The sequence below is a fragment of the Prionailurus bengalensis genome, chromosome D4 (assembly GCF_016509475.1).
Source record: "Prionailurus bengalensis isolate Pbe53 chromosome D4, Fcat_Pben_1.1_paternal_pri, whole genome shotgun sequence".
Lineage (NCBI taxonomy): Eukaryota > Metazoa > Chordata > Mammalia > Carnivora > Felidae > Prionailurus > Prionailurus bengalensis.
Window position 1 is genome coordinate 47,935,176 of NC_057359.1, and position 24,967 is coordinate 47,960,142.

General features: G+C 37.3%; 1 long non-coding RNA gene across 1 annotated transcript; it reads left to right on the forward strand.

Moving 5' to 3' along the window:
• On the forward strand, positions 1-24,573 carry LOC122474782. Its single transcript, XR_006295010.1, has 4 exons — positions 1-228; positions 3,413-3,502; positions 6,355-6,432; positions 24,351-24,573. It is a non-coding gene; the product is annotated as an uncharacterized LOC122474782 (long non-coding RNA).
• The last annotated feature ends 394 nt before the right edge of the window (positions 24,574-24,967 follow it).

The window sequence follows — 24,967 nt, forward strand, 5'->3', positions numbered from 1 at the left end:
ATCCTAGAAAAAAAAACATCAAATGGCAGAGGCAGAAATGTTTACTTCTAAGAAACAGTAGGACAGATCTGATTGATTTGGACTGAGGCATACTGACAATTCAACAGTAGCTGGCTGAAATTGCCTTTTCCAACTGAAATAAGCAAGCCTCGTCGAGAGCACTGTAGTCAGCCCGCACCTGCTGCAGGAATCCTTTGCAGTACTTCCGAGGCAACGCGCATCTTGGAGGTATCTTAAGACTCTGTTATGTATTTATTATGTTCATGGATGTCAAAGAGGTGGAGGACAAGTTTGGAAGCTTCAGATAAACTTCAGATAGGCTCTGGGAACTTCTAATTGCATTTTTTTAAGTTGTGTTTTATGTATACTCTTTATAAAAGATTTCTTCCCCATAAATTCCTAAGAGACTGTTCCTTAGCCTGCACTCAACACCTGGAAAGTTTTTTGTCTCTTAAAATCCAATTGATGTTTAGGTGTCTGTGCCTTTGTAATGTCCTCGGTTGCTTTCCCAGCAAGATGTTTGCACTTAGGACTTCGTTTTGCTTTAACTTTGGCAAAGATTTGCCCTGAGTCTGAGGCCAGGAAGGAAGTCATTTAGGCCCCAGAAAGACAAATTCATCTTGACTGGTAAGTAACAGAAAATGGGTTTGTTGTTACAGAAAACTTACAGGCTTAACTTGAGCAGCTGTGAATGCTGCAATCGATTTGAAATGGTTGTTTTAAAAATAATTAACTACAAAAACAAATGCATAATTAAATTCTAAATATTGTTATACTGGTAGGCATGTTTATATATTGTAATTAGTCTGAGGTGAGAAAAAGAGCCCAAGGAGGTTCCTGAACCATTAGAATACTTCCAGTGTCAGAATGCTTCATCCTTCCCTTCCCTATTTTTTTGCTCCACCCTCCTAATTTTGTTACTTCTTAGTCTTGAAGAGAGAGAAATATAGGGGAAGAAACGATAGAAAAAGGCAGAAAGATTGGTACTTTCTAACACTGGAAACACAAATCATATGACATCAGTGGAGAATCAGTTCGCTTGGAAATTCAAATATGTGACCTCCCCATAATGTAACATGAACGATTACTGAGAGTTGATCTCTATGTTTTTTAGAATGTGTCCTTTAACAAACGCACAGTAGATGTGCTGTCTCTGGAAGCATTGACCAGTGTGTAAAGTCTTGTTTCACGCCAACTTGAAACCATTGAAAAATATTTTTGTGAGTTACCTTTACATGTCCTCTGTAGGACAAAGATAAAATAAGAGAAGAATAATTTTTATATGACAATGAAATGGACTCTTAAGGGTGGAGGAAAGGATTGGAACAAAAAAAAATGTCAGTACATTTAAATTAAATTTGCTTGCAATGATTGGTTCAGTTTCAAAACCTCTTCTGGTTAATAACCATTTTGCCACACACCTTAGCCAAAGGTCACTACTATCCTGATGGTTCCACCATTATAGATTAGTTTTGTCTACTTTGGAAAATTATACACATGGAATCATACAGTATGTTCTCTTTTATGTCTTTCTTCTTTCATTAATGAGATTCACCCATGTCATTGCATTTGGTTTTAGTATGTTTGTTCTCATTGTGTGACCGTACTACACATTATTTATTAATTTGAGTGTTGAAAGATATTTGGTTTGTAGGACTGCAAACCAGGTAAGTGGAATCCTGGAAAACCTTTTTTACCCCAAGGTCTCTGCCTATATAAGTGATTTGAGTAAAAATGAATTACAAAATTTATGGGCCTATGTGATACTGATTTATGACTGTTGAAAGATATTTGCTTTGTAGGACTGCAAACCAGGTATGTGGAATCCTGGAAAACCTTTTTTCCCCCAAGGTCTCTGCCTACATAAATGATTTGAGTAAAAATGAATTACAAAATTTATGGGCCTATGTGATACTGATTTATCAATAAACATTTAGAATAATAGGTAGAGAAGAGGTACTTACAAATTTGTTTATTGTCCAATTGGTAGTCATAAAGATTCTTCATAATATCCAAATATCTTCTAAATAAGACCCAGGAATTATGTCTTAATGTTCTTAATTGTCACATGTCTTATTCCTGGCTAATGTTTTTCTTACTATAAGGAAAAGTGAGCAAGACTTTACTATCTGCAATGCCATGGCTCTTCAGCACCTGTTGGTATTGAAACACCATTGATTTTCTTGCCTTTGCATATCCCTAATACCTTTTTGTTAAATGCTGGTTACCCATGATGTTGCATCACCCATGTGACATCTGTGAATATTGGCTTCCAATGCCTCTCCCAAAGACTGTTACTTTACTTCATTGATTGTGACCACACATGCAAGTCTTATCCATAGTGTGCAGTATCAACAAGAATTCATTTCTAGCCATGATAAATTTAACATTCAGAATTTTATAGGATAAACATAGAACAACACATCTTGTTAGCTATGTCTTCTCTTGAAGTCTTTTGACTAGAATCAGTATAATCCTAGAATGTGATATCTTTTGGTGTTGGTTATAACCCCTGCCTTGTATTTCTTCCCACCATTGGGAATGATCAGCTAGGAGTCGATCAGTTTGTACAAGCAGGGTGGTTCCCGTCCATACAAGGTATATCCCTGCCATGTTCGGTATGGCTTAAGAACAATCAAGGGAAGCATCAAGAGGACCCACTAGCATTACAGAGCATCAGTCTGGTTAGCCCATGGAGGAGATAGCTATGAGCAGCCCTGGAGGACTGGCGGATATGAGATACACATTCTATGGAGAAGGTGGGGATTGTACTGGCTGTTCATATGGGATGAGTGCTGCCACCCTCACCACTGCCAGGTGCAATAGACTAGATGTGACACTGAAGTAAGAGCTGATACATGGATGTACATAGGTGGTGAAGTTGTCAGTGGACTGTTAGTAGCCCAGAGCCTGTGTCTATCTTGTGTCACCCCAAATTACTGTATTAGCATCATTCTGGTGACTCAATCCCATGTGATTTTATAGAAAAAAAATGCCAAACAAGGAGTCCTGGACCTCCTTGGGACATCCAGTCAACCCCATGAGTGGGGTAGAGTGTTGGAAAGCACCTAGGAGAGGGGAAACAGGGAGCAGTACCCATATGAGTCCTGGTCTGGGCTCAGACACCCTACATGGATGGCAATACCAGCTCCAGCTGATACTACCCACTTGAAAGAGAGATAATTGCAAGGAAATCACTCAAAGCATGGGGTTCCTTGAGGCATTGGTAGGTAGAATGCTGCATGTTTAAGGACGATACTATTGGGTTGTTTCTAGTTTTAACCATTACAAGAAAGCTATTGTGAATATTTTTGGTGCACATATGAACTGATTTCTGTTGGCCCTATACTCAGAGTGGAATTGACTATAACTAATTATATATAACTGAACATAGCATGCATGTTCACTTTAGCAGGTGCTGACAAGTTTCCAGAGGATTTCTATCAAGTCACACTCTCAGAAACCTGACAATATCAGATCTCCGCACCCTTGTCAGCATTTGGTGAGGTCATTATTGTTATTTAAAACAAAAAAAAATAAGCTCTTCTGGTGGATTCAGTGGGACTTCATAATGGTTTTAATCAGATTTTTCTGATGAATAATGATATAGATACCTTTTCATATGTTTATTGGATATGTTGGTATCCTTGATGATTTTCAATTTTTCTATTGACTCTATTTGATAGAAAAACATCTTTTTTTTCTTATTGCTTGGTAGAAATCTTTTTCTTATTGAATGTAGGAGTTCTTGATATATACCTTTAATACTAGTCTTTTATTGGTATTTGTATTACACATATCTTTATCCTATGTAACATTTAGGTTTTTATTCTCTTAATGGTGCCTTTGAGTGACAGAACATTTTAATTTTAATATAATCCAACTTATCAACATTTTCCTTTATTGTTAGTACATTTTTGTCCTTGAGAAAGGCTTGGTTTCAGCCTTTCATAGGGCAGTTTTCCCTATTTTTTATGGACCACACTCTTTAGGGTTTCATCTGAAATTCTGGGTTCTTTACCAGAAGGAACCTCACCTTGGCAGACCCTGAGCTCTAACCCTGTCTTTCAGTACCAAAAAACTTTGGATATTTTTGCTCATTGTTTTAACCTCTCAGACTTACTTTCCACTTGTATTCTTGGTGACTTGCATATATAGCTTTGGTGTCAGCTAACATCTCGTGGGGAGATTGCATATAGAATTTTCTAACTCACTTTTGTGCCATTCCTTCCTCTGTGATCTTGGCCCTGCAAATCTGGGCATCTCCAAATTCTAATTTCTGTCTCCCCAGCCTGATGGAACTGCCTCCAGCTCCAGATTGCTTTCTGCTTCTCTTTCCTGGGCTGCAAATTGGTAAATTCCTCAGGAAAAAAAAAAAACCCACAGAGGCAAATTTGAGTCTCACCTCAGTTAGCTTATTTTCTGTGATGTTGATCTTTCAAGTCCTGTCCTCTTTGGATCATTTATTATGCTTTCAAATATTCATTCATTCATTCATTCATTCATTTTTGTATGTATTCAAAATAATCTGCTTTTATTGTTGATCTGAGAGAGAGAGAATTACTCTGATGCATGACATATGCTATCATGCCAGAGGTGGAATGAAGTCATAGTTCTTAAAATAATCCTTTAAGCATGCTACACCTGGGGAGTTTCATTGGTCCTAGTTGGTATCTAGTTCCAGCTTTTCTCCATCTTTATGGCCCCTCCTATCCCTTATCTTTCTTTTCTGTAATTTTATTTCTGTTCCTCTTCGGCAATAAAAAATTCCTCTGTTTACCTTATGCAGAGTACTGCTGTTCTCTCTCTCTCTCTCTCTCTCTGTCTCTTTCTCTCTTTTAATCCTTGAACTCTGTAGTCACCTTAACTGGCAGGACCCATTGTCCATTCCAAGCTTTTAACTCTCATGTGAGGATAGTTCCCACTTTAAGAGGAACTCTAATGCAGTTGTTAGAAAATTGTCCCCCTACACATTTCCACAAAGGTATGTATCAGTTTTTATATAAATGATACCTAATTCCAAAGAGAAATTGAAGTGGCTTGACAGAAGGAAGTCAAAGTCCTTATGTCTGAAGTATATTTTTTTGTTTTTATCTTGCTCTTATTTTTTTGAGTAATATTTCCTATATATATATTCTACTATGTTCTAAAATCTTAGAAAATATTTAAAACTTCAAACCTGACTTGAAACTTCTTGAAATTAAAGGAGACTTACTTATTTACTTATTTCTTTAATGTTTACTTATTTTTGAGAGATAAAGTGTGAGTAGGAGAGGTGCGGAGAGAGGCGGGGGGACAGAAGATCTGAAGTGGGCTCTGTGCTGACAGCAGAGAGCCTGATGCTAGGCGTGAACTCACCAACCTTGAGATCATGACCTGAGCCAAAGTCAGATGCTCAACAAACTGAGCCACCCAGGTGTCCCTTCCTTACCTAATTTTTAAAAAATTGACTTCTAAATGAAGCACTGATGCTAGGAATATTGCTCTGTTAAGCCTAAGTTTCCTTTAGGCTCATCCTCTGGATTCACTTAGATAAATTATCATTTGCGCAGACTCTCAATGTATATATGCTGTTCACTCATTCAACACATATTTATTGAGTGCTAACTCAGTGCCATGTTCTGTGCTACGTGCTAGGCATACAATGGTGAGCAAAACACACATGATCTCTGTCCCCATGGAGCCTACTGTTCTGTGGGGAGGAGCAGATATTAATAAAATGACATAAAATGCTACCTCAATCTACAAATGGAAAATTGTTGACAAGAAAATGTGCGGCCTCTGTGATAGCACAGAAAGATCACATATTGGCTGGGAGTTGCTAAACAAAGCCTCGTTATGTGGATATTTCACCTAAGGTTACATGCAATTTCTATCATTACTCTGAATAATCAGCAAGGTGAATGATTTTGTTACAACTGTGTGCTACAACTATGTAGCATAACATTTCTAATCATCATGAGATCATCACACTAATAAAATTCCAGTATATAAGACGTATCCCACAAGCCTACATATTGTATGGCTAGGATGTCCTTTATTTTAAACATTGCTCTATTTAATGGCATAGGTGGATGGCACAGGGATAGAGAAAAAGATGGTTCTTTGTTGTATAGTACTAAGTAAATTTAGATATTCAGTGTATTGTTTTAAATTTTTATTTATGCTTCCAGTTGGCGTTGCTAGGTGGAAAGAAGGATGTGCTGATATTTTTCAGGGCAGATCATATTTACTTCTGGTCTTTGAGCATAAACTTCAACGTATATACAAAAATGATGAAAATTGAATATCTTGGAAGAGAATACCTGCCAAACACTATTGTCACTTGAAATGCTACTAATTCTGTTCTTGCAGCTTTGCCGAAGGAACGCTATGAACAAAGCATGCAGGGATGAATGTGTGTCATATTCTCAGGGAAGGGCGAGCATAACAGTAAGTACAAAGAGAGGTAGAATGGAGTGGAAAAAATAGAGTGGACCCAGATTACAGGTTGAGGGGTGTCCTGCTAAGAATTTGTAGGTAATAGGGGAGCCACTGAAATGGGTATGTTGTGGCAGGGAGGATATCTATTATTTGGTAAGATTGCTTTGAGAAACCTGAGAAAATGGATTGAAACGAGGAGAGTTATGGACTGAGCCACAGTGAACAGATAATATCTGGGAAGGGATGGTATTCGAGAGTCTCAGATATGTCACCTATGATTAAAGATAATCTCTGTTGTTGTTGTTGTTTCTTTCTTTTTCTTTTTTACTTTTAGGAAAAGCTTAACAACTGGAGAATTTTAATGAATCTGATAGGATTGCGAGATTACTAATTAACAACAATCGATCTTCATTTCATAATTTGGGGTCCCTTATCTGATTTTCCTATTACCTTAAGCATTCTATGTTCTGACTTTTTGCTTTTGATTCCCTCAAACTATGCTGCTCACAAATGAAGAATACATTAATGTAAATATGTAAGGAAGTTCTCATCTTTATCATTTGCTCCTGAGCCTTGGACAGTTCTGATGTAAATCATTTTAGAAGCCTCCCTAATTAAAATGGAAACCCATTGTGTCAGTTTGTCTGAAGGAACTAGAGTAATGTATATTTGAATGTTTGTTTGAATATAGCTTTTAGGCTATTGACAGAAATTTGAGAAGGAGGCCAAGTTTAGCACCATGGGCCCAGAGAAAGACCAAAGCTAGGCATGAATATTTACTGACAGGCGGTTAAGCAAAACAGCCACTCTGCTGTTTGTATTTTCACTGTCCTGGATATTTGCTTCTTATTAATCTTTTAGGATGTATTCTTCCTTTGCTGAATCCATTATTAAACAGAGAACAGACATTGTGTTAGTAGCATTGTTTGTTCTTGCTCAGGTTGATGGAGAAAAAAATATGTTGGAGGTAGTTAAAAGAAGTTGTATTACTTTTCTAATTATGTGCATTTACAAACAGAACAAGATTTCTAAAAAGACATCCTGTATTTTTAGTTGTTTTTAGGTGAGAAAAGTGTATATCTTAACACTAGATTGTAGAGAATGATCTCACAAATTCTCTAAAATCTGCCTCTTGCTCCCTGGGAGTTTTAATAGAAGTATAAAAACTATTATGCTGATGAGTTTTTATGATAAAAAAAGAATACACTGGATTTTGTGTTTCATGGGCCAGCTATGGATTGCTTCTCTAGGATGATTTTGCCATTTTTATCTGCAGTATTTTTTTGGCAGTATTATTGTCTTATAACAATTAAAATAATATTGTTCTATTAAAATTAAATATGTAGCTACAGTCTTCATTCTTTTAACAACCTTGTAGTTTAGAGATAAGGTTGCTGAGGCCCAGAGAGTTTGAGTAACTTGCCAAATATCACGTAATGGTAAATAAAGACACTGATATTCAAATTTAAGTCTGCCTCCAAAGATCCTATTTTTTTCTGATATACCCTGCTGTTTTTTCACAGAGATAAATGTCACACCAAATTATTTTTCTTCTTCTACTCAGAGGAGGAGGATGAGGCATGGAGGAGTTGTGTCTTGACGATATGAAGCAATGAGACCTTGTTGTAATAAAAAATGGCAGCCAGTCTTTCAGTGGCTTGCTCATTAGTGTCTCAAAATAAAGAATTCAGTTCTGATGATGGCAAATTCTTGGCAACTAACAAAAGGAAGCAAAATACAAACATTTTGAAGTAGGCTTCTACTGATACTTCTGTCTGAGAGATTTATACTTTTGTCTCTTTGTTTTCCCAAAGTGTCCGTTTCAGGAAAACCAAATCTCCATTTCAGTTTGACCTGAACGGGTTGTGTGAAGCCTTGTCACTTACTGCTTGATGGATGATGTCATGATGAGTGGCATGTACAAGGATGGAGTCAGTGATCTCAAACTTTCCAAAGCTTGATTTGTATTTTAAGAACGTATATGTCTGGCCAAAAGGAAAGATACATTCAGTGGCAAAGAAGCACATTTTGGCATTTTAAAAGCCCATATTGTTAAATTGTGCAATTGAGACTGTATCAGGGATTAATAAACTACAGCCACTCGGACCAATCTCCATCATCTGAACTTGTTTTTGCATGGCTTCCTAAGTTAAGATGGTTTTTTACATTTTTAGAGGGTTGTAAACCAAAAACCAAACAAACAAATTCAAAAATGCGAAGAATATGAAAGAGACCTTATGTGCTCCACAAAGTCCAAAATATTTACTATCTGCCCATTTGGAGGAAGAGTTTGTCTATGCCTGACCTATACAATGATGGTTAAGATATCTAAACATATACCAATTCTATTCCATGCAGCTTGCCTTAGAGAAACAATAAATTTGTGCTTGAATCCTATTTACTGCTTGTGTGAACTTGGGTAGAATACACAATGTTCTTGAGGCATGCTTACCCATTCTTGAAATAGGTATAATGTTATCTGTGTCATAGTGTAGTCAGAAAGATTCTGTATGTGAAGAAAGTTTTAAGTGTCAAAGCAGATTGCAAAGTAGAATGTAGAGCATAATCTCATCTTTGTAAAAACATGTTTATTTTTACGATTTTATTCACATGAAAAATGCCTGGGAACATAGCCACTGAGTTGTGTTAACAGTGGCAAATGCCGGAGAGTGAGAATAAAAAAAAAGTTTACTCTATTTTATATGGTTCTGTATTAAATTTTTAAAGGGTACTTCTTTGTTAATTACAGAATAAAAATAATTTAAAAACTTTTGGCTTATCATAGGGATAGGGTGAGTGTTGATCCTTCCTTTTTCCTTAAAGAAGAATAAAAGATTCTCCTGATGGCAGATTCTAATTTGTGGATTTGAACAGCGTTTTGGAAAAGGCTTAAGTCTTAGCCTAGGATAGCAAAGCTCAGATTATTTAGGAGAACAAACATGTAAGTGTCTTTTAAAATGTACTTTATTGTTTAACAATTTGTAATGTCCTGACTTCTGAAAGGAAAATTAGATTCAATATTTCATTTCAAGTTTTAGCCTTTATATGGTTGGATGGGGCATCCTCAAATAGGATGCCATCCTCCCTGCATCTCACTTGGGGGAAAATTCCACCACTTATGTGTCCGTCTGGACTTTCTTTTATCCCTGAAGTCAAATTCATGGAAAGCTCAGCCTAACCTCAGTGGACCCAACACTTCTGTTATTATAGACTGTTACTATGACTGAAAGTATTTCTGTAATTAATGAGAAATAAAAGACATAATTAGCGACATTCTCCTTCCATTATAGCCCAACTGGGGCTCCATCAGGTCTATAAAGATTTCAGATTCTCTTAGACTGTTAGGCAATGCTGTTTGCCATGGTCTGGCTTCGTCCAGATATATAATGTAAATTGAAAGAGCATTATATTTATATAATGTAAATTGAAATGTAAATTTCATCTGAAGTTGAGGAAACATGCCCATTAGTTTCATTCCTAAGTGCTATGACTTCTAACTAATGATGCTTTGGTGAAATTCCAACACTTTCAGTATACCCAAACATCCTCAAGACCCCACAAAACTGTAAGATCCCAGGTAAGGTCACTTGAGCAGCTTCTCACCAAGACTGATGGTTACTCTCGTCCTCTGGAGCTGCCATGCTCTTTTGTTCTTTGCACAGTGCACAGGCCCTGCGTATCATTCCCTGTAACTCCCACTCTTCCAGGACCAGTTTGCCTGCCTCGGATTTCTCTCACACCTATAATTCTTTTTTTTTTTAATTAAAAAATATTAATGTTTATTTTTGAGAGAGAAAGAGAGAGAGAGAGAGAGAGAGCATGAGCAGGGGAGAGGGCAGTGCGGGGAGATAATAGATAGATAGATAGATAGAGAGATAGATAGAGAGATAGAGAGATAGGGATACTCTTAAGCAGGCTCCACCCTCAGCCTGGAGCCCAGTGTGGGGCTGGATCCCATAACCCCAGGATTACCACTTGAGCTGAAATCAAGAGTTGGACGCTAAACAAATTGAGCCATCCAGGCGTCCCTCTCACATCTGTAATTTTGATTCACCCTCACACTCTATCTTTCTGAGGTGTGGGTCATCCATTTTCACCATTGCTCTCCACTGTCCCTAGGATTACCATTATTCATCTTTTAACCTGTTTAAAAAAGCTTTTCTTCTTGGAGATGTTTCTTTTACAGGATACAATGCAGTTGATTTAATTTTATTACTCAGCTCTCTTGAATAGGATTGTCTCTGTGTTATGTCTCTGTCCTGTTAAAGGGATAAACAGTCTGCAGAGAGGAAAGGAAGATGGGTTGGTTTAAGTTCAAGTACAATTTTACGTGGCTTCCACTCAAGATCCTACAAGGCCTGATGAATCTCATTCCTCATGTCTCAGTGTCTGTCCCTTAGAATGCTGTGTTGTCTTCCTGAATCTGTCCACCACCATGGCTATCCTTTCTCAGCCAAGCCTTCAGTTATAGCTTTGGTCGAAAACTGTGAACAGGGCTTGGACCTTTCCCATAGGAACTTTGTTTCTTAGGAAAACTTTGGGAGGGATCTAGTTGTCTGATAAAGTTCCTCTCTGTATTCTATGACTTAGTTAAAAAAAATGTTTACAGGTTTTTTTTTTAATACTTTGATTTCCTAAAAACTGCAAAAGACAGTATAGACTTCTCATACTCTTTGCCCAGTTTTCCCTGTTGTTAACATCTTACAATAGTACATCTGTCACAACTGAGGAACCACCATTGGTATATTCCTATTAACTAAACTCAGTCTTTATTTGGATTTCACTAGTTCCGTGATTCTTAAGGAGGTATTTTTTTGCCAAAAGCACAGGGGTTATATAGGAGAGTGTTGCCTGTTATATTTTGGATTAAGCTCTGATCCTTTCTAGGTAATTTGGGGTGGTGAGTTGCTTGGTTGACAATTAATTACATTATTTTCTAGGTGTGTCCTGATTAAGTGACTTGAAAGGGGTGCCATTAGGGACAAACGTTTTTTCACACAGCAGTTCTTTGCGTTTTTAGAACTCCAAAGTAAGAGGACAGATTAGGGTAACCTGAGTCTTCTTTTAGTGAAACCTTTTGCTGAGAAAGAACAGGCAAAGGCCTCTGCTCCAATTTTAGTATATGTGCTGCTGGAGGGAGCACCAAAGGCCTCTGCTCATGTGGCTCCCCCTGCCCTGGGGCTTCATGGGAATAATGCTGACTTCAGGCAAAACTACAGTGCCTGGGAGAGCAGTAGGGGCTAAGGAAGGTTTACAAATAGGATAAAAAAAAAATCATTTGGATTTTTGGAGAAAGCAGAATGAAGTGAAACCAGGATGAACTTAAAAACATAGAAAACTATTAAAGTGCCCAAGGGGATTTGGGTTAGTGGTCATAGAAAATCTTGTATGATTACTGTACCTTCTTTAAATGTAAAATCTATCTCGTAAATGTTCTGAAGATACTGTATGTGTGTGTGTGTGTGTGTGTGTGTGTGTGTGTGTATTTGAGCTGGCAGGATGACATTTATTAGGCAAATAAATATTGAACATCTAGCTAGCTGTGGACTAGACACTGTAGTAATTACTGAGGATACTGAATAAAGAAGACTGTTCTTGCCCTCAAGAAGCTTATGACCTGGCTGATGGTGACCTTACATATGTATAACCTAGCAGTTTTTCTTTTCAACTATTTCTCTTCCTCCAATTTATACTGCATTTTATCTGGCATGGCAGGAGATGTCTAGGTATGGCAATATGACCATTGTTGTAAGTTTGTCCTTATGACAAATATAAACACAAATTATCACCTTCATTAACAAATGTTGATTAAGTTTTTGCTCTCTGTAGCACTTTTACCAGCCATTAGGCAAATAAAACCAATGTAAGACATACTCTATCCCTTTTTTACCCAGTGTATTATCCTAAAAAGAAAAACAATGGTACAAGTTAGCCCCAGTTCGTTCTGAAGAATGTTACAGATTTAAATTCTCAGGGAGATTAGGAAAGGATGCAATCGCTTCCAACTGGAACCGGAGGTGAAACCTCATGGAAGAAAGCCTCAGATTATGCACCCGAAGTAAAACCTTATATATTCACAGGGTTCTCGAGGGTTGAACTAGACCAGCCCAATTTATTAAACACCCTCCTGTTTTCTTTGGTATTGCTAATTTTCTCGCCTTTTTGTGCCACGATGACCAATTATGGTGAACATCATTCATTTCTCATTAGCTGAGTTAGAAGAAATGGTTAATATAGATTAAGATTGGCAGCAACAAGCCATGCCACCCTGGGAGTTAACACAGCAAGTGTGGAAATTATCCTGGTCTCTTCACTTCTCTGGGTTCCAATGCAGACCTTGAAATACCCTATACCAGTGATTAACTAACTGGTTATCTGTATATTGTGCCACAGTATAGACTTTTGGCCCAGAGTCCTAGTTCATGGTAGAAGTAAATACTTATTCTATGCTTTTTCTTGATGTCTCCAATTGCTGTTTTACCCATAGGATATAGTTGGAGACTGTCATAATTCTGCCATAATATTCCAAATTTAGTTTTCAAACAGTCTTTGTCACATGCATTGTTATTTTTAAGATACAAGTGGCACAAGATTTATTATGCTATAGTCATATATATATGTATATGTGTGTGTGTATATAATTTCCTACCCCCTAAGAGGTGAATTCTGTAGAGGAAATGAAAATAAAAATTTCATAGGGTGTAGGGCAGAGCAAATGCTCATCACAGACTTATCTGACAAGTCTCTTTCAAGAGCCTGTCCACAGATTGAAGATTCACTCTTTGCTCAATTTGCATCCTTGGCCCAATAAATGTTTTATGACCTCCCTCTATGAGCACTCACAGCCAGAAGGAGGTAATGCAAAATTGATCTGTATATTAAAACTGCTGAGCCAAGCGGGCTTGCTCCTGGAATTACACTGATTATGTGTATATGTGATTCAACAGGCCCTATTGAGACACCATAGTATTTGAAAAGACACCCATCAGCTGCATTTTTTATATACACAGTTTCTTCTTTTCCTCCTCCTCTTAACCCTCTGGACCAACTCCTATATTCACATTTTTAACTCCCTTTGGGCTCATGAATAGCAATAAGTGTTTTCAGAAAAGAAAATGCTTCACCATTATGCTCAGCAGTCTATTATTTCTAGAATACAAGGAAGGACATAGACCTTCAAATCAAACACACAGAGGTCGGAATCCCAGCTTTACCATTTAATTGCTATGTGGATTTGGGCAAATTATTATATCTCTCTGGGCCTCATATTGCTATTTTAAAGTAGAGATAATAACATCTACCTGCCTGAATTGTTGCAAATATAACTGGCATAGCCAGGCTTTCGCTGTCTGTGAATATAAAATGAGGTCCATTTCCTTTCATATCCATGTTATGATGGTGGAGTTAACGCTGACATGATAGATCCCCTTAAAGCATGCTCTAATTATTTCTGGAAATGACACCAGGTTCTCTTTTACATGGGCTAAGAACAGATTTATTCACGTTTTTCATTCTGTCCTTTTTTGACAAGCTCCCAAGATATTCATTTATATAACAACTATTTTTATTGATACCTATTTTGTGCTAGGAGCTTTTCTAGCACATGGGTTATTGCTGAATAGGACAGACAAGGTCCTTGTGTTCGTGAAACTTATAGATTATGTGGAGCATCTGGGTGGCTCAGTTGGTTAAGTGTCTGACTCTTGATTTTGGCTTAGGTCATGATTTCCCCAGGTTTGGGAGTTTGAGACCTGCTTTGGACTCGGCTGTCAGCACAGAGCCAAAGCTGTCTCTTGGGATTCTCTCTCCTCTGTTCCTTCCCCATGCACACATGCTCTCTCTCTTTCTCTCTGTCTCTCTGTCTCTCTCTCTCAAAGTAAATAAACTTAAAAAAAAAAAGAAACTTACAGTTGTCGCAGGTGAGGGGTGAGGGAGTCAGACCAAATAGATAAATAATTATAGATAAGGATACTCTGAAAGAAATAAAGCAGAGAAATCCTGTAGAAATTGACTAGCAAGCTGTTATAAAGGAACAACATTAGAGATGATAGGTAGTTGACATTTGAGCTAAAACCTAGATGGTGAGATGGAGCCTACTAAGTGAAGATCAGAAGTAGAGGAAGGACATTCCAGATTGAAGGAGCTACAAAGACAGTTTTGAGAAAGAGCCACGGAGTTAGAGCAACTGAGGGAAGAGGAGTATGTTTCTGGTCATCAATTCTGACATGTGGGTTTCACCCACCAAGCGCTTCATCAACACCAGGTGGGTGTCTTGCAATTCAACTCAATTCTGACACTATCTACCCAGGAGAGAGCATCAGATTCCACAGGGTAAGGGTTTAGTCCCATAACACTCATACTATCCCACCCTGAACTTGCACTTCAGATGCCAGGTTGCTACCTGTGCTTCTGACTGACTGGCTATAAATCAGAGCTTCCCATGACCCCCTCCTTTGGTTTCATTAATTGCTAGAACAGATTATAGAACTCAGGAAACCAGTTTACTCACTAGATTACTAGTTTATAATGAAGGATATCAAAGGACATGAGTCAACCTACATGTGAAGAGATATATAGGGCAAGGTATAGGGAAAGGGCACGGAGCTTCCACGCCCTGTTCTTGCACACAACTCTTCCCGGATCTCCATGTGTTCACCAGTGAGGAAATTCTCTGAACTCTGTCCTTTTGTTTTTTTTTTTTTTTTTTTATGGAGACTTCGTTATATAGGCAGTGTTGATTAAATCATTGGTCGTTGGTGATTTATTCAGTCTCCAGCCCCTTCCCCCTTTCCAGGGAAGTCAGGTGGGTGGGACTAAAGGGTCCAACCCTCTAATCATGTGGTTGGTTCCTCTAGGGCCAGCCCCAATCCTTAGATGACCTAGGGGCTTTCCAAAGGACACCTCATTAACATAACAAAAGACACTGTTTGTCATTCTCATTGTTTATAAGGGTTCTAGGAGCTTTGTGCCAGAAATGAGGGATGAAGACTAAATATATGTTTCTTATTATAAATCACAGGGAGTATAACTGAAACAGTGAGAAAGGGTAAGGTAGTACAAGGTGAGTCTGATAATTGCGCAGGGGCCTGATTATGTATGTCCCTGCAGGACATCAAAGGGCAATTAGAATGACTGGAAGATACTGATTGATATGTTTTAAGCAGATAAACCACATGATCTAATTTACTTAAAAAAAATTACGTTAAAAAAAAAACCAAAAAACTTCTGGCTGCTGGATGTGTAAGAATATGAGTACAAGTGTGGAAATAGGGAAAATATTTTGGCTATGATTGTAGTTCAGATAGGAGGGGTCGCCTGGGTGGCTCAGTGGGTTAAGCGTCTGACTTTGGCTCAGATGATGATCTCATAGTTTGTGGGCCTGAGCCCCACGTTGGGCTCTGTGCTGACAGTCTGGAGCCTGCTTCAGATTTTCTCTCTCTCTCTCAAAAATAAACATTAAAAATTTTTTTTCTGGCAGTGGCTTGTGGGTATGATACAGAGCATGAGTTCTGTTTTTCATAAGCTGGTACTAGTCTTACTATTGAAGATGTCAAGTAGTTAGATATACAGCCTGAAATCTAGGGTTTAGAGAGGATGGGAGATTTAAATTTGAGAGGTATGAAAATATATATAGTATTTAAAGCAATGGATGTGGATGAATTATTGGGGAATATGAATGGGAGATAAAAGAAGAGGTTATAGGATCAATCCCTAGAGTACGCTAACATTTAGAAGTCAGCTAAAGAAGAGAAGAAAGTAAAGAATATTGAGAAAGAGAATTAATGAAGCTGGGGGAAAATGGAATAATGTATGATGTTCTGGACTCAAGACAAAAAAAGACTTTTAAAAAGGTAAGAGTGTTTGAATGTACGGCTAAGAAGTGCAGCGAGAGGAGACAGAGAAGGGATTACAAAATTTGGCAGCATGGAGATCACTGACAAGATCCTGAGGAGCTAGTTCATTGAGTCATTGATGTAAAGAGTGAAAACCCAGTTGAAGTGAGGTGAAGATAAGATAGGACCTGAAAAAATGGATATAGATATGTATTTCCAGACATTTGGCTATTGAATAAAGTAAAGAAAGGAGACACTCTTTGGCAGAACATGAAAGGTCCAGAAAAAAACTTTTTTGTTTGTTTGTTTATTTTTTCCAAATGGCAGATCCAGAACCTGTATACTTTTCAATATTAATGATCCTTGGAGAAGAATAATTGATGGTCTTGGAGAGAGGGGGAATCTTTGCCACAGTGAAATCTTTGAGAAGCCAAGAGAGGATGTCTATAGAACACAGGTGCTCTGCTGGCATTTGATAGATAAGGATTGGTCTTTCATGGTAGGGGAAGAGAAAGCAGTGACTGCACGTTCATTTTGGGGGAAACTGAAGACAATTCCATCTGATTATTCTATTATCTCAGTGGAGTACAAGGGAAGGTTATTATTTAAGAGTGAGCAGGGAGGAAGAGGGGTTTTGGAGGGTTTGCGGAGAGAAAAGATGTGAAATAGTCTCCGAGGGGAGAGGCAGTGCCAGTCTTTAAGGAAATGTTCTGGTCTTGCTGGGCAGGCTTGAGTACCCTCAGAGAAGGAAACAAATTTGAAGTAAGACCTATTAGCATGGTGGAGTGCCTCTGCTCCTGCACATGCTCTCGAAAGTGCTATTCAACACACAAAACACTGCTGGCGGCTGCTCTGAGAGGTGCTCTGTGAGGGACTAGTCCCTTTGGGACCATGTTCCAAGCATAAAATCAACATCCACAGAGCAAGGTCATGCTACAATTTTTAACAAAGTTTTGGATCTGGTGGAAGGAAGCCATGATAGTATGAATTTAAAAGTATTCTTGAACATAGCTACTCTTGCAGTTCACAGGAGAATTTTCAAGGAAGGTCTGATGAGCATTTTGATGCTTATAAGTTGACTGGCTCCCAGGTAGGTAGTAAGGGTCAGTTTACCCTCTCCAAAGAGAATGTCCTTGAGAGTGGCTGTTCTGTGTCCAAGAACCAGGTACGCCAAGGCCCAGAGAGATGAAAATACTTCATTCTCATCCCAGCCTGAGGTGTTTCCCAATCCAATCTCCATTTTTTGTCCCTAGAATTTTCCTCTTCCCAGGTTGACTGACAATAGTAATATAAAATCACATTTTTAAAGCTTATTTATTTATTTTGAGAAGGAGAGAGAGAGAGAGAGAGAGAGCGCACATGAGCAGGGTAGGGGCAGAGAGAGAGAGAGAGAATGAGAGAGAATTCCAAGGAGGCTCTGCACTGTGCAGAGCATGACATGGGGCTTGATCCCCATGAACCGTGAGATCATGACCTGAGCTGAAATCAAGAGTCAGTTGCTTAACCGACTGAACCACCCAGCCACCCCAATATCCAATCACATTGAAGAAAGTCTGTCTTAACCAAAATGGATGTAGTCTTACTTAATGGCCTGAATAAAATAACAATATTAGTGCATTTGGATTATTCCCTCTAAATGACATCATGTATAGAACATCAGTTCTATCAACATCATCATCATCAACATCAGGTTGACTCTGATCAAATACTTTTTTTAAGTCAATGAATAGTAGCTTGAGGGCAAAGCCATATCTGTATGCTTTTTCCATAGTTCTCTCTATTTCAGCTTCATACTTCCTATTTGAGCTACTTAAGAACATATACAATTCCAATGAGCAATAGTATTTTTTTAATCTACACACCATCCAGGAATACAGCTTGCAGAAACACAGTTTATGCAGGGCAATTTACATTGCCAAATAGAATTCATGGCAGTGCATATTTTATATTTTTCCCTAAAGAAAATATGTGTGTGATGGTTTTACATTTGCAGAATTATGGCTCATTCAAGAGGTTCTCCCCCATGCCATAACTACAACAAAGGGTTTCTGTTTCCTTCCACAAAGAAGAGTTGAGGTCTCTTCTATGTTGATGTATAGATAACCCCAGTGACTTTGTTTGTTTGTTTGTTTGTTTATTTATTGAGAGAGAGAGAGAGAGAGAGAGGGAGAGGGAGAGAGAGAGAATGAATCCCAAGTATGCTCTGAGCTTTCAGTGCAGAGCTCAATGTGGGCTCAAACTCATGAGCCCATGAGATCATGACCTGGGTCAAAATCAAGAGTCAGATGCTTAACTGACTGAGCCACCCACGTGCCCTCCCCTCCACCACAACTAACTTTTAAATAGTAATTTTCTGAGGTTTACAAAACATTTAGCGTTGAGTTGTGGTCTAAGGACCTTGCTAAATGAATTTTAAAGATAACATGTTTAATGTGGCTTGAACATACCTACAAAATAATAGGGGCCCTATCTTATAGATTTTAAGTTCTATATAAGTTAATGCTATAGTATTATGGTACCTACATCATAGGTAGATACCTAGAAAATGTAGATTCTTTTACCTATAATAATCATTGTTTCTTTCAAAATACAAAATTAAATTATTATAATGTACATTACTATTTGTACAAGTGCCTAAATTTGCATTATATACTGAATTTCTGCTACTTGATTGGTTCTTCTTCACGGGCTTATTACTCCAGTTTATTAAAAATTGGCATTTGCTATAAGATGGATTTGTCTTGAAACTTTCCCATGGATCTATTTATCAAAATGGCTTAATTTAACTTCTAGGATAAATTAAAAATAATAAATTATAATAGTAAAATTTTATTATACCACTTTATTAAAAAATAGATTGTTTGCCATACTGGGAATCCATTTTACTTAAGTGTTTACACTGGTGGGGTGATTACAGTAGGGTCAGAGAAAAAATGAGAGGAAAAGAGAGAGAAAGAGATTTACAATAGATTACAGCAAGAAAATAAAACCTTAGAGTATGACCATGTAGGTTAGCAACTATAATCATAGAAAAAGGAAAAAAAAAGGACGATGTCTCAATGACTGGAAACGAGATAATTGCAAATAATGCACCAAACTCCAGGCTACTGCATGAAGAGCTATGAAACAGAAAATCTTGGCCTATTGTGAAAAAATTAATATTTCTGATATTCCTTCATTCACTCACTTAATCATTTATACATCAATCCTTGCATCATGTTTAGATGAGAACAGTGAAGAAAAAAATTGATGTCTAAATTCTGAAAAAAGGTAATGAAATAAACTCCTATTTGGTTATATGTCTTTCTTTGTAGAGACATGTGCATACTTGATTGGTAATCATAATTAATTCTACCACTTTATAAAGGATTAAACCTGCAAAACTATAAAACTCCTAGTAGATAACATAGAAGAAAATCTAGGTAATGTGGGTATGGTGATGCCTTTTTAGATGTAACACTGAAGATGTGATCCATGAAAGAAACAGTTAACAAGCTGGGCTTTACTAACATCACAAACTTCTGCTCTGCAAAAGACAATATTAAGAGACACAGAAGACAAATTATTTGCAAAATAGTTTTTGGGAAAAATATTTGCAAAAGACACATCTGATAAAAGACTGTTACCCAAAATATACAAAGAGCTTTTAAAACTCAGTGGTAAGAAAATAAACAACCTGATTTAAAAATTGGCCCAAGACACCTTAACAGACACCTCATCAAGAAAGAGACACAGATGACAAATAAGTACATGAAAAGGTGCTCAACGTCATATACTTAAGAGAAATGGAAATTAAGACAACAATGAGATACCACTAGATACCTATTAAGATGGCCAAAATTAAGAACACTGACACGAAATGCTGATGAGGATGTACAGCAACAGGAACTCTCATTTATTGCTGGTAGAAATACAAAAGGGAACAGCCTCTTGGGAAGACAGTTGGACCGTTTCTTAGAAAAAGAAGACATATTCTTACTATATGATCCAGCAATTGTTTTTCTTGGTGTTTGCCCAAAGGAGTTGAAAACTTGCGTCTACACAAAAATCTGCGTGCAAGCGTTTATGGCAGCTTTATTCATAATTGACAAATCTTAGAAGCAGCCAAGATGTCCTCCAGTAATTGAATGCGGAAATAAACTGATATATCCAGACAACGGGATAGTATTCAGTGCTGAAAAGAAATGAGTTAGTAAGCCATGAAAAGACGTGGAGGAAACTTAAATACAAATTATTAAGTGAAAGAAGTCAACCTGAAGAGACTACACACAATAATTCCAACTAGGACATTTTAGGAAAGGCAAAGCTATGAAGACAGTAAAAACATTAGTGTTGGCAGGAGTTTGGGGGTGGAGGGAGATGAATTTGCAGAGCACAGAGGATTTTTAGGGTAGTGAAAATACTCTGTATGATATTATAATGGTGGATATGTGTCATTATACTTTTGTTTATACTTGTGGAATGTACAATGCCAAGAATGAACCCTAAGGTTAGCCATGGACTTTGAGTGACTATGATGTATCGATATAGGGCTATCTTTGGTGAAAAATTATACTATTTTGTTGAGTAATGTTGATAATGAGGAGGCTATGCATGTGTGGGGGCAGAGTTAATGAGAAATCGCTGTACCTTCCTCTCAGTTTTGTTGTAAACCTAAAACTGCTTGAAAAAATAGTCTTTAAAAAAAGCAGGCCCTTGACATCAAAAATCCATATGATCTTTTTTGGCCAATAGGACTACTGTGAAATTGAGATGTGCTGACTCTAAGTTTATAACACATACTGGATTTTGAAGTGATAGTAATAATGATAAAAAAAATATAAGATATCTCAATTTTATGTTATATGCTGAAATGGTATTATTTTGGATATATTGGGTTAAATAAAATACATTATTAAAATTGATGTCACTAGTTTCTTTTGCTTTCTTTCAAATGTATCTAATAGATATTTAAAATTATACATGCAGGGGCACCTGGGTAGCTCAGTCAGTGGAGCAACCAACTTTTAGCTCGGGACATGGTCTTGCGGTTCATGGGTTTGAGTCCCTCATTGGGCTCACTGCTGTTGGCACAGAGCACGCTTTGGATCCTGAGTCCCCCTCTCTCAGCCCCTCCCCTATTTGTGCTTTCTCTCCCGAAATAAACATTTAAAAAAAACTTTAAAAAATTATAAATGCAGCTTAAATTATATTTAAGGACAATACTGTTCTAGACCAGTCTGCCCCCAAATAATGAAAATTGTTGGAAATAATGGAGGAATTAAAACACACATACATAAATAGGTATTTAAGAGAGGTTTGCGACTTTTAAGGTGCAATCCACACTTCTTAGATCAGAGGAATTTATATAGGTTTCTTCTGATTTTGACTTAGAATTTATTTCTGAAGATTTGTTTTACGGATTGTGCTGACTTTTTTGTTCATCTCTCCTAGTAAATTAATTGTGCTTGCAGGATTTTTCTTTGTTTTCCGGTACATTTCTCCTTCCTTTCATGTTTGTCATCTATTCTCCGACCTGTTCCAAGGTTTGAAATTGACTCCATATATGACTTTCCACATGGCGTATTTTGAGGATCCTCTGAGAAACGATCTAGGGTGGGATCTATGTTTCTCACTGTAAAGTTGTTTATGGCTTTCCATTCTCAGCCACCCTTTGGGCATCACAATTCTGACTTTCTCACTCCCACCTCCTCTCCCTCCTTCCCTTCACTCTGTGTGGTATGTGCATGTGTACTTTGGGTTTTGTGGGAATTCAGAATGTGTGATGTCTAAGAATGGAAACTAAGGTAGGTTTTTTTTTTTTTTTAAGCTGTGTTAAGAAACAAGTAATCAGACAAATGCTGTAGAGGATTTTGTTGAATATCGGTCAGGAACCCCGTTCTGTTTGAAATGAGGTAGCATCCAGCATATTGACATGAATGAAGCTGACACTTGGATGCAGAAAATTCACTGAATATAAATTTAAATATTAAAGAATAATGAGGTTATAAGTGCCTGAAAAATTGCTTTTGCTCATGCCCAGTAGGAATTTTCATGAGCATGGAATTATGTAACTGTTTCTGCCTCTCTGAAATATTACCAAAGTTTAATTGGCAGTTGTACAATTGGGTGGAAATTTTTTAATGGTTTACTGTTTTCTATAGATTGAAGTCTTCACTTATTATTACAAAACATCTTCATACATTTGACAATAAAACCCAGACAGACAAAATGAAAATGTTGGTACCTTAAGAAATGTAAGATGTTGGTCAATTTATAAATGTGGATAGATCTGTTAAATGTCCAGGAATGTTAAGGTATTTTACCCTCTATTTATTTTAGACAAAAATATAGTCACAATTTATAATTGCTTGTATTTAGATGATATTATATGTGTATCTATATGTGTATAATAGTCCATAAGATAAATGGCAGTATCTTTCATTATTGTCATATCTTTACTTCTGCATCTTTATATTTGTGAAATTAGACATTAATTTGGAGGTTTAATGAATGAAATATTTATATGCAGGAGTTCCTGGGTGGCTCAGTCAGTTAAGTGTAGGATTCTTGATTTCAGCTCAGGTCATGATCTCACAGTCATGAGATCAAGCCCCAAGTCGAGCTCTGTGCTGCACATGGAACCTGCTTGGGATTCTCTCTCTCCCTCTTTCACTGTCTCTCCTCTGCTTGTGTGTGTGCCTGTGCTGTCTCAACATAAAAAAAAGAAAAAGAAAAAAAGAAATATCTATATGCAGATTTACTGCATATGTTTCCTATTTATATATATTCCCATAAATGAGTGAACAAGTCTTTACAAGATGTTTTGTAAAAATCATTGTTCTTAAGATATTCACTCATTATACCTAAGCTTGGGAATGGATATTTTTACATTTTACATATCTTTTGTTCAGGTGAAATTTGTAAATATTAACTGAATGTCTATTATGCGCAGGTGCTTCTTTCTACTTGCCTAATGGGGCCACTGATACTGATGGTTGTATTGTGGTTTTGTGTGAAAATGTCCCTGTTTTAAAGCATTTGACTGTGATGGGACATAGGTCAACAGTTCTCAATAGTTCAGGAAGAAAAGAGTATTTTGTACTTATAATTATGCACCATACTTACAATTTTCCTGTAAGTTTGAAATGTTTCTAAAAAACAGAAGGAAAAAAAAAAGACTATCACTTGGCAACTGTTTGAGCTTGGAAAAATAACTTCAATGTTCTGAGCTCAGTTACCACACATACTAATATCTTTTTTAAAAAGTTTTTATTTACTTATTTTGAGAGTTAGAGAGCACACATGGGCAAGTGGGGTAGGGGCAGACAGAGAGGGCAAGAGAGAGAATCCAAGCGGGCTCCACACTTTAGTGAGGATCCCGATGTGGGGCTAGATCTCATGAACCACAAGATCATAACCTGAGCCAAAGTTGGAACATTAACCAACTGAGCCACCCAGGTGCCCCTGGGAATACTAATATCTTAAAAAGTTGTTTTAAGGATTAGGATTGTAAGTTAATTATAGATTTATGATTTCCTATTTTATTCAGCGGTTTATAATTTGTTAGAGTCATTATTTACTTTGATGTTCAAATTATTCCATATTTGCTAGTGGGAGCCCCTTCTAATTTGAAAGCCTGTTTTAACATCCTTGCAACAATCCTATTTTATGATTAAAAAAAAATCTTTAAATTGCATCAGTATAGCACATCAAAGTACACATGACATAAGGGCATTTGCAGGCATCTCAGAATAGAGATCCGGACAGTGGTTTACAACAACACAAAACAAATACAAAGTCCCTGAAGAACCACTGTGTTACAGAGAAAGCAGCACCTGTAGGAGGTGTCTGTGATGGCAAGCACTGGGACAATAACCTGAAGTGTTGTTTGCTCTATTCATGGTGGTAGGCAGGGTAACCCTCTGATTAAAAAAAAAAAAGACATTTCCTGACTTATTTCAAAAAATATTAATCCCACAGAGAAAGAAAATCATGGCTGGGAAAATGGAATTCTAATATTTTTGCTTATAATCTCTGAAAACTGAAGAGATGAAATTAACAGAGGGAAACATGGGGGGGAGGTTGTAATTTCCCTCTTTTTCTTACCTTTAGGAAAAACCAGACCCAAGCTATTCCAGACACATGATGTGATTTCTTCAAGACCTCCAAAAACAGGAGACTCCACCACCTTCTCAGTCCGTTTCAACATCTACTGATACTTACAGCCTGGAATTCTATGTCTCTAAACCAAGTATCATGTGCTGCTTTAAGATGAAACCTGCTATTCTTGTTCCATAGTCAAAAAAATAAAAAATCTGGTTATCATTCTCTTCAAGATGTCTGTAAGGGAGTAGTTTTCAAATTTGTTGTTGCCGTGTTCATTCTCTACTTCCAAGGAGTAAGGATGGAATATTTTCTGGATTTTTACTCTCTGCCAGAGAGGCATTTTACTAACATTTACTGAGTACTTACTATATGCCAAGGGTGGACCTTACTAATTTGTTGAAAGCCTGAATAGAAAGTTGAGTAAGAAAGAATTCTTTCTCTGCCTGTCTTCAAGCTGTGACGATAGTCTTCTGCTTTCAGACTCAGAATCAGATCAGAGCTTATACTATTGTGTATAAGACCAGTCCAGACCAGACCTTCTCAGCCTCCATAGTTGTGTGAGCCAACTGCTCATAATTATCTATCTATCTATCTATCTATCATCTATCTATCCATCAACTATC